At 32.5% G+C, this 9,313-nt stretch overlaps 1 protein-coding gene across 6 annotated transcripts in view; it reads right to left on the reverse strand.

Annotated features, from left to right (window-relative positions):
- MBNL1 (muscleblind like splicing regulator 1) overlaps positions 1–5,024 on the reverse strand; it is a 227,871-nt gene extending 222,847 nt beyond the window's left edge. For 3 of the 6 annotated variants that reach the window (XM_033204183.1, XM_033204154.1, XM_033203900.1), the window contains exon 1: positions 4,873–5,009. The gene's annotated coding sequence lies outside the window, so the exon portion shown is untranslated. Of the gene's footprint in view, positions 1–4,872 lie in introns of all 6 variants that reach the window. The other 3 variants (XM_033204114.1, XM_033203826.1, XM_033203984.1) reach the window with 3 other exon arrangements.
- Between the last annotated feature and the right edge of the window lie 4,289 nt (positions 5,025–9,313).

The raw sequence follows: 9,313 nt of genomic DNA on the forward strand, positions 1-9,313 counted from the left end.
GAGGAGCCATCATTATGCAATAGAGAAATCAGACAACACCTTGACTAGGCAACAAAAATGAACATTAACAATGTGGGACATAAGAGTCTCATGTGCCTCTACATATGATAGCAGAAGAGGAAACATCACCTGTGAGGAATTCCAGCAGAAAGTGCATAACCATAATCTAATCATAGGGAAATGTCAGAAAAATAAACAATGAGGAGCACTTTATTAAATGAAAAAAAGGAGTTGGTGAATACACCATATTCATTAAAATCTTCATTTTCATAAAAGACAAAGAAATGATATGGAAATGTTCCAGACAAAAGGAGACTAAAGAGACAAGACATTCAAGAGATCTGTTGTACAACATAGTGACTATAATTAATAGCAATGTATTCTATTCTTAAATATTGCTAAGAGATTAGATTTTAAATGTTTTCTCTACAAAAAGTATTTGAGTAATGCATATATTAGTTCAATTGATCCATTATACATTTAGCCACCATGTATAAATATCTTAAAACATGCTTTACACTATAAAAATAAACAATTTTTACTGAACATTTAGCAACAATACATTTTAAAAAGACAGAAGACAACTAAGTGTGATAATTGACTCCAGACTGGGTGATTTACTGGAGAGGAAGTATTTAAAACTGTATTATTTGAAAACAGCAAAATTGGAACATGGACAAATATTAAATAAAAGTAGTGTAGCTATGTAAATTTATGAAGTAGATAATTGAATGTAACCATTATATAAGAGATTATCTCTACTCTTGGAAAATACAGACTGAAAGACCTTGTTATGTGTGATTTCCTCTTAAGTTGTTCAGAAAAAAGTCATGACCATAGAAAAATATAAAGAAGAAAACGAGAGCATGTTATAAAGCAAATGGAATAAAATATTTAAGCAAATCTAGGTAAGGATATAAGGGGTTCATTACACTTTTTTATTTTTACAACATTTTTCAGCTTCCAATTATTTCTAAATAAGATGTTTTAAAGTAGGTGAAGTGTAACAAGAGTTTCTGGTGAGCATTTAAGAAAACTCACTGCCATCAGATATATGATTGTGTTTTATTCATTCAGAAGGCTGCTTAATTTCATAGAAAATGTTTTTGCTGCTCCTCTAATTCAGCTCTATTCACCTACATAGAATGAGAATAAAAGCAACCTATTTAAAATTTTTCTCTTGTGCAAAGAGGAAATAAATTGAATTAAGGTATACTTTTAAAAAATTTAATTTTTTTCAAAATCACAACTGTGGTGATTTTTCTCAAAGTCATATTGCAATGTATTTTTTTCCAAGGTGAAAAAAAGTTTGAAAATGTAATAACCAGTACCTATTTAAAAAAAACTAAAGGCTTACAATGAAACATCTGCAAAGTAGAATAATAATGAGGTATGAAATTTTATACTAGTTTATGGAGCAACACCAATAGACTAATTTCATTCTTCATCTGCTTCCCAAGGTAACAATATTATTGAATGATTCTATGACATTTTTATTTAAATTTGGATTTAAATATGCAAATCTGGTCTTTTCCTCCATAATATTAAAAGTTAAAAAATTAAATAAAAAGTTGAAACCTATATTTAGAAAATGTATATAAAGATGAAAAATAAAACTGGAAGGAATTTTAAAAACATTAAATTTAAGTGCCTAACTTTAGTTAATAAAAAATAATAAAAAGCATCAATGATGTCAGACAAATAACAGAACTATACTAATTCTCAAATAACAAGTTACATTTAAAGATTAAAAATTAATGAACAGTGGTTTTATTTTCTACAATGCAGATGTGTAAATTAGATTCCATTTCATTTATTTTTTAAATGGAAATATTCAGAAATATAAAATGGCTTACCCTTATTTTTATATCTGTACAAATTATTTTATTTGTGAAAAAGATACATATTTTATCACACAGAGCTCATGTACTGACATAGCTCATATTTTTGCAATCATAATAATGTCTTATTTATTTAGCATATTTTAATTATAATATATGTGAATATGCAAATGTAGCAATCACTTGGAATTTACATTTATTAAAAATAAATAGAAAGTCAACAAACACAGGAGGGCACAAATTTGCTTTTAAATTGCTGAAAGGCCCACATTATCTAGGATACGAAGATTTTTGTTTTTCAATTCAAAACAGGTCATGTCTGCGTTTGCAACCAAACTGTAATCTTTCTTTCAGGCAACAAGCTTTCTTCTCTTTGTTCTTGCAAATGGGAAAATGGCCAAAAGAAGAGGAAACAAAACAACTAAACAAAACCTAAATGTTTCAATGTTCTTTTGGAAGTTTAGTAATTTATGTCAAAAACAAATGGCACTGTTATTCCTAAATGTAATTATTATTTGAAAAATAATGTATGTTTATTCGTTGGAGTGGGATAGAGCCCTCTATAAGTAGATCATTCTTTTCTATTACTGTAGATGAGCAACTTTGGGAAGGTCATCTTGTGAAGGAGGAGGAGAACATCCATTTAACTGTAAGATTAGCAGCATCAACCCTGGAACCAATAGTTTAATAGATCCCCAAGAAGATCATCCACTTCACACAATCAAACTATGTCTTATTAAGACAGAGGCCAAATTTCACAATACTATATACAGCAGTCATCCGGCCTCAACTTTTATTAGATTCAATGAAAACTTATTAGATAATTATGTCACATAAACATAATCTACTAAAACATAGTAAAATATATATCTACAGCTCAGAAGTAAAAATTATTATTTTGCAATAATAATTTATGTATCATATTTATTTATGATGAATAAACAATAATATTAAATATTTAATATTTGTTAATATTAATTTACTATTAATATTATCATGGAAACTCAGTTGAGCACGCTTTTTTTCTTATGTAAAGATAATTTTCTCAAAGAGAAAACAACTTAAAAACTTATTTTCCGTAATCTAGAACTAGGATGTTCATTCAGACTTTATTAATTATTGACAACAACAGCAACAACAAATCTGTCTTGCCAGAAAGATAGTATCTTCTCTGGTGCTTTAGCCTTCATTTACTGTTCTGAATTACACTTATGACCAAGTTATATTGTAATTACCTTGGGCTATGTCTCCTTGTGATTGTTAGCCATTATTTAGTATATAACCATACTACATATAGCACTTAATAGTTCATGATATCAAAATATCTCATAGTTAAAATTGTGGACATTTGAACTTCTGATAGAAGTAGTTGTGTTTATTTTTAAATTTTCTGTATTTTTATATTTTTACAGACAGAATCTGGCTCTGTCACTTAGGCTGGAGTGTAGTGGTGCAATTAGAGCTCACTGCAGCCTTGATCTTCTGACTTAAGCTGTTCTCTTGCCTCAGCCTCCAAAGTAGCTGGGACTACAGGCTTGATCCACCAGACCTGACAAGCAGTTGTGTTTAATTAGTGTGTGATAAAGACGAAGACATAAAATTGTAACTGATTTCTCATAACCATCAACTTAATATTAAAATTTTCATCAAGTTAATATATTAAATTTGATTCAACAGTTCACCTCTGAGTTTGTAACACTAACAGTCTGCTTTCCTTTCCCCTACAATAAAAAGACAGCGACTATTGATATAGTGCATGAAAATAGGTAAAACAAACAAGCAAACAAAAAACCAACTAGGTACTAGGTAACATACTAGACCCAGTATAACAGCACCATTTACCAAAATTTATTGAAAATTAAATCTATTAATTGATGGGATAATGTGGACTTTCTTTTTGGAAGGCATGAGATTGACCTAATTTTTTTCAAACCAAATTAAGACAGCTTCAAATACGTCTTGGGATATTTACACTTACCAAATCTCACATGATAAATGTGTGATGTATGCAACCTTCTCAAAATGATTCAGTTATGAAAATGCTCAGAGGCAAACTCTTCAAACTTCCATATGTATATATAGCCAGAGTAGTTCACTTAAACTGATTTTTCTTTTCAAAGCTGTATTAAACGCTCTTTAATGTTTTTACCAAAGTATAAAGAAACCAACAGCTTTTAAAAGGAAGATTTAAAAATTGCTATATTATGAATACAATTGTATTAAATACACTTAATATGTGTAGGTATTATTCTAGATTAGTGCAAATGAGAATAAAAGTTTCTAGGATCTAGATTATTTTAGAATTTCACTAATAAGATCAGTTTCAGTTTAGTTTGATTTCCAATTATCAATCCAAATATCTTTGTTTTCATTCTTACTATATTTTAAGCATTATAAATACAAATTAAACTTATTTAGAAAACAATAAATTTTAAAAATTAGATTTGCATATTTCATTTAAATTTTTAAATCATGCTGTCTACACTACAAATTAATTTTTCTACACAAATATTATGAAGCAATATAAAAATAATACTGAAATGTCATATTTTAAATGATATAATATATTTTCACAGTGGGTAAAAACAAATGTAAGAATGCTTTTTTTCTGGAAAGTGCTCAACTACTAATATGCATAATGAACAAAAGTGTATCTGTGAGAGAATATTAGAAATAATCTAGAGCTGGGGAAGAAGAAAAGTTATTAAATTTGTTAATAATCCAAATGCTTCCTCAGCACTAAATTGTGTGCAAAATTACACATAACACAAGAATGATAACGTTTTATTTTGCAGGTAAAATAATTTGGAGATCAATGAAAACTTTAAATTTGTCCAGGTTTTTAAAAGCTTGTATATGAAGTTGAAGCTTTGTCAATTTATTAAACCTTTTATTTAAAACGTCGGTTACGTACTTGAAAGAGGTATCAGGTTTATCTAAACTACACTGTAATCTGGTCAGCATTTAAATTGTTGCTATATAAATAGCAATCCAAATAATAAAATGAAAAATAGCAAATAACTGTTCTTACCTCAATGCTGTTATAGTTGCTTGTTAAGCTGTTTCAAGGGTTGAGACAAACTACCACCATGTCAAAGATCTCGGTTCTCTGCTCAACTCTCTTCTCTAGTTACATTTTTTTTTCTTCCTCTGCAAAAGGATAGTCCACCAAAAGAGGAAGTTATGAAATAACAGTCATTATGCTTTATCCATTTTATGGGGCATGGAAAATTATTCATGAAGCTCACACTTGAAATCACAGCAACAGGCTATAATTGGTGCCTGTACACATATATAATTAAAGTATACACATGTTTATATGTGTCAAAGTTTTGAAAATTAAGCTATTGAAACCTATAGTTGGCCTGGCCCAGTGGCTCATGCCTGTAATCCTGGCACTTTGGGAGGCTGAAGCGGGCGGACTACCTGAGGTCAGGAGTTCAAGACCAGCCTGGCCAACATGGTGAAACTCTGTCTCTACTAAAAATACAAAAGTTAGCCTGGCATGGTGGCAGGCGCCTGAATCCCACCTACTCAGGAGACTGAGGCAGGAGAATCGCTTGAACCCAGGAGGCAGAGGTTGCAGTGAGCTGAGATCACGGCCATTGCACTCCAGGCTGGGAGACACAGCGAGACTCCATTTCAAAAAAAAAAAAAGAAAAAGGAAAGAAAAGAAGTCTATATTTGATTAGGTAGTGCTCGTTTACACAAGGAAACATGTCCTGTGTGGCACAATGATCACAGATAATACTGCCCTATGCAGAAGAAAACTGTCCAGCTGATATATGGAAATAAACTTGCTTTTATAAGTCTAATTAATTTAAAGTATTTGAAGTATGACCCAAATGCTAATCTGACTACAGGCATCTTATTAAAGGAAGAAACAAAACAAAACAAAAAAAACCTCCAGTAAACGGACATTTTCCTGGAATTTGGGTAGTGGTTTTTTACCTACAAGTCTCAAACTTCCTTTCTCATGAATAGTTGCCTGTTACATAGAGATAAAGCACTGCAAAACTGAAACTGTTACACATGAACTTACACATGATCTTTCACTACTTCAGCCACAAGAGTAAAAAACGGGTGCAGAGGTGTAGATCCTGCAAAACTGAACATTTAGCTGGCTAAGTTTCTTACAGGTTGGAGTAGTAAATGAGAATATTTAAAGAACAGTAAGGACAATGGTTGAAAAAAGACATAAAAAAGTTGATCAAAGCAAATACTACTGCCAACTTCAAATGAAAGGATATATACAAATATATTTATCATCGGTTCAGGTTGCCAGATAATAGAAGCCAACGTGTAGCTTCATTTTTTATGTGTGGCAGTTGCTCCCAACCTCCCTCGCTCATTGGGGAAGAAGGAGATGGATTGCAAGCGCAACATAGCAATTATGCAAACCTCCGCATGTTGCAAGAACCACTTTCTGGACTTTAGAAGCTATCATGCTGTCACTGCACCACACTCTTTGCTTTTTACTTAACCTTATGTCCAAAGAGGCATTAAGAGTAATTAGACTGGGCACAGTGGCTCACTCCTGTAATCCCAGCACTTTGGGAGGCCGAGGTGGGTGGATCACTTGAGGTCAGGAGTTCGAGATCAGCCTGGCCAACATGGTGAAACCCCATCTCTACTAAAAAAATACAAACCTTAGGCGGGCACGTTGGCGGGCCCCTGTAATCCCAGCTACTCAGGAGCCTGAGGCAGGAGAATCCCTTGAACCTTAGAGGCAGAGTTTGCAGTGAGCCCGGATCCTGCCACTACACTCCAGCCTGGGTGACAGGGTGAGACTCCGTCTCAAAAACAAACAAACAAAGAATAATTAGAAGATGATTAGAAACTAAAATATTTTCCATTTCACCTAAACTCATACTTAATATGAGTTTACAGGAAGTTAAACAAATAAACCAAGCGAAGAAAGCTGCCCCCTCCAGAAAAACACAAAAAAACCCAGCAAAAAACACAAACAAACAAACAAAACCCCAGTGTGTCATTGATATAAAAATTTATTTGAATTCTTTTGTGAACTACTTATAAGGAAATTCCTACAGAAAAGTTGTCGATGTGATTAAAATCGCTTAGATTCTATGTGTCTAGACAAATTTTAAATATTATGGTATTGGGGTATCATTATATAAAACACTAGGCTTATCAGTCCCCAAAGACCCAGTCACACTTCTGGAAGCATAGTCCTCAATGTCTGCTGTAATTTTAATGTATATCCTCAATATTTGTGTGCCTTTTGCCTGAATAACAGATGTATATCTCTACTTTTCTTCTTCTCTAATGATCCCTTCCAGGCTGATAAATATGCTCAAGTATCTTCCACATTAAAAATTCCTCCTCTGACTGACTTGTCCTATTACTTTCTTTCCCTTCATCAGAACTTTTTGAGAAAGTTGCCCACATTGACTTGAGCCCTTGTATCTTTTTTGCATGTGTGTATGGTAGAATATATTTGACAAAATTTACCATTTCAACCATTTTTAAATGTACAATTCAGAGGCATTAAGTCCATTCACATTGTTACGCAACCATGACCACCATCTATCTCCAGAGCTTTCTCATTCTTCTAGACTGAAATTCTGTACCTATTAAACAATAACTGAACGTTCCTTCCTGCCCTCAACCTGGCAACCACCATTCTACTTTCTATCTCTATGAATTTGATTACTCTAGGTACTTTATATGAATTCAACCATATGACATTTGTTCATTTATGTCTGGCTTATTTCACTTAGGTTCATCAAAGTTGCAGCACGTGTCAGAATTTCCTTCCTCCTTAAAACTGAATAATATTCTATTGTATATATATACCACATTTGTTTCCTATTTATCAGACAATGGACACTTGAGTTGTTTCTATCTTTGGCTATTGAGAATAATGCTGCTATGAACATGGACATGCAAATATCTGTTTGAATCTTTGCTTTCAATTTTTTTTACATACACCCAGAGTGGAATTGAATCATACAGTAATTTTATATTTACTTTTTGAGGAACCATCATACTAAGTCCACCTATCTTTCTCATGTTTCTTCCTTCTGCATGGGTTTCTGCTTCCTCCTATTTACCAAGACTCTTGCCAAAATCACCAGTGATCTTGTTATCAAATCCAAAGTCCAAAAGTCCTCTTACTTGACCTGTTTTCAGCACATGCCAATGTTGACCACTTCCTCCTCCAGGAAATGTTCTCTTTCAGTTCTTGACTTCACTCTCACCTTCTGATTATGTAGCAACTTCTCTGATTTCTTGATGAGTCTTTAACTCTGCTCTTCTAGTAAATGTTGCCACTTCTCAGGATTCTGTCCTGGGCTTGCTCTCCTTACCCCACAATCTCACTATCCTTGCATGGTTTTAATTGGCAAATACTGATTGCTCCCAAATCTCTGTTTCCAACCCAGTTATCTCCCTAGAAAAGTTTTCACCAATGCAAAATATAAAATCATTTTTACTTGCAATGTACAGAGAAGAGTCTGCATAGAGGTCCTAAGATAAGCCTGAATTAATTTTTCAACTCTACTATTGTTTAAACTTCAGCCGGTCAGGCAATATTTTTGAGCCCTATTTCCTCACCTGTAAATGGAGACTTAAGTGACCATCTAAGATGGTTACTGTAAGTATAAAACAAAGACTACTTAAACACTTTCTTGTGTTTATAGTATTAAAAATACAGTTAAAGCAAAAGTCCATTCTAATTCCCTCTAACATGATTCTTCTCCCTAAAAGTAAACAATACTATCAGTTTGATGTGCATCTTTGCTTAACTATTTCCTATATAATTACCTGTAAGACACATATGGAGTTAAATAATTTTGTGGGGTTTTAATGTAAATAATATCACACTGTATGTTCCTCACTGTGACTTTTAAAAAACTTAATATAGCTTGAAGATATCTCAAGACATACTTCTGAACTGATTCATATATATCTAATTCCCTCACTGATTGAATTTGTGTTACTCTTCACAGCTAAAAACAATGTGATCAGTTAGTTGAGCATTATAAATGTCCCTTTTAAAAGTATGTACAAGTCTTTGAGGTAGATACAGGAAAGTAGAATTGTTAGGTCAGAAGGCATATACATTTAAAATGTTAATTGTCACTGCCAAATTGCCCAGTCAAAAAAGGTTTGCACCTCCAACATTTCCTGTTTTTTTATGTGATTGCCAGTATTTGCTTTAATTAAACTTTTAAAGATTTGCCAATCAGATGGGCAAGAAAATGGAGTCTTAATATTTTTATTTTGCTTTTCCCTGATTACTGTGGAGATTGAGCACATTTTAATGTTGTATCATCCTTTACAAGTCCAGTTTTGTGAACTACCTGTTAATTCATTCCAAACATTTCTTTTTATTTTATTTTATTTTATTATTTGTTTACCTGATCACCTACTACCAGGACCAAACATTTCTTTATTGCATAATTGTCAGCTTTTTATTAATATGTAGGATTATAAGACAATCCTGTTCC

The sequence above is a fragment of the Trachypithecus francoisi genome, unplaced genomic scaffold (genome assembly GCF_009764315.1).
Source record: "Trachypithecus francoisi isolate TF-2019V2 unplaced genomic scaffold, Tfra_2.0 Lachesis_group0, whole genome shotgun sequence".
NCBI lineage: Eukaryota > Metazoa > Chordata > Mammalia > Primates > Cercopithecidae > Trachypithecus > Trachypithecus francoisi.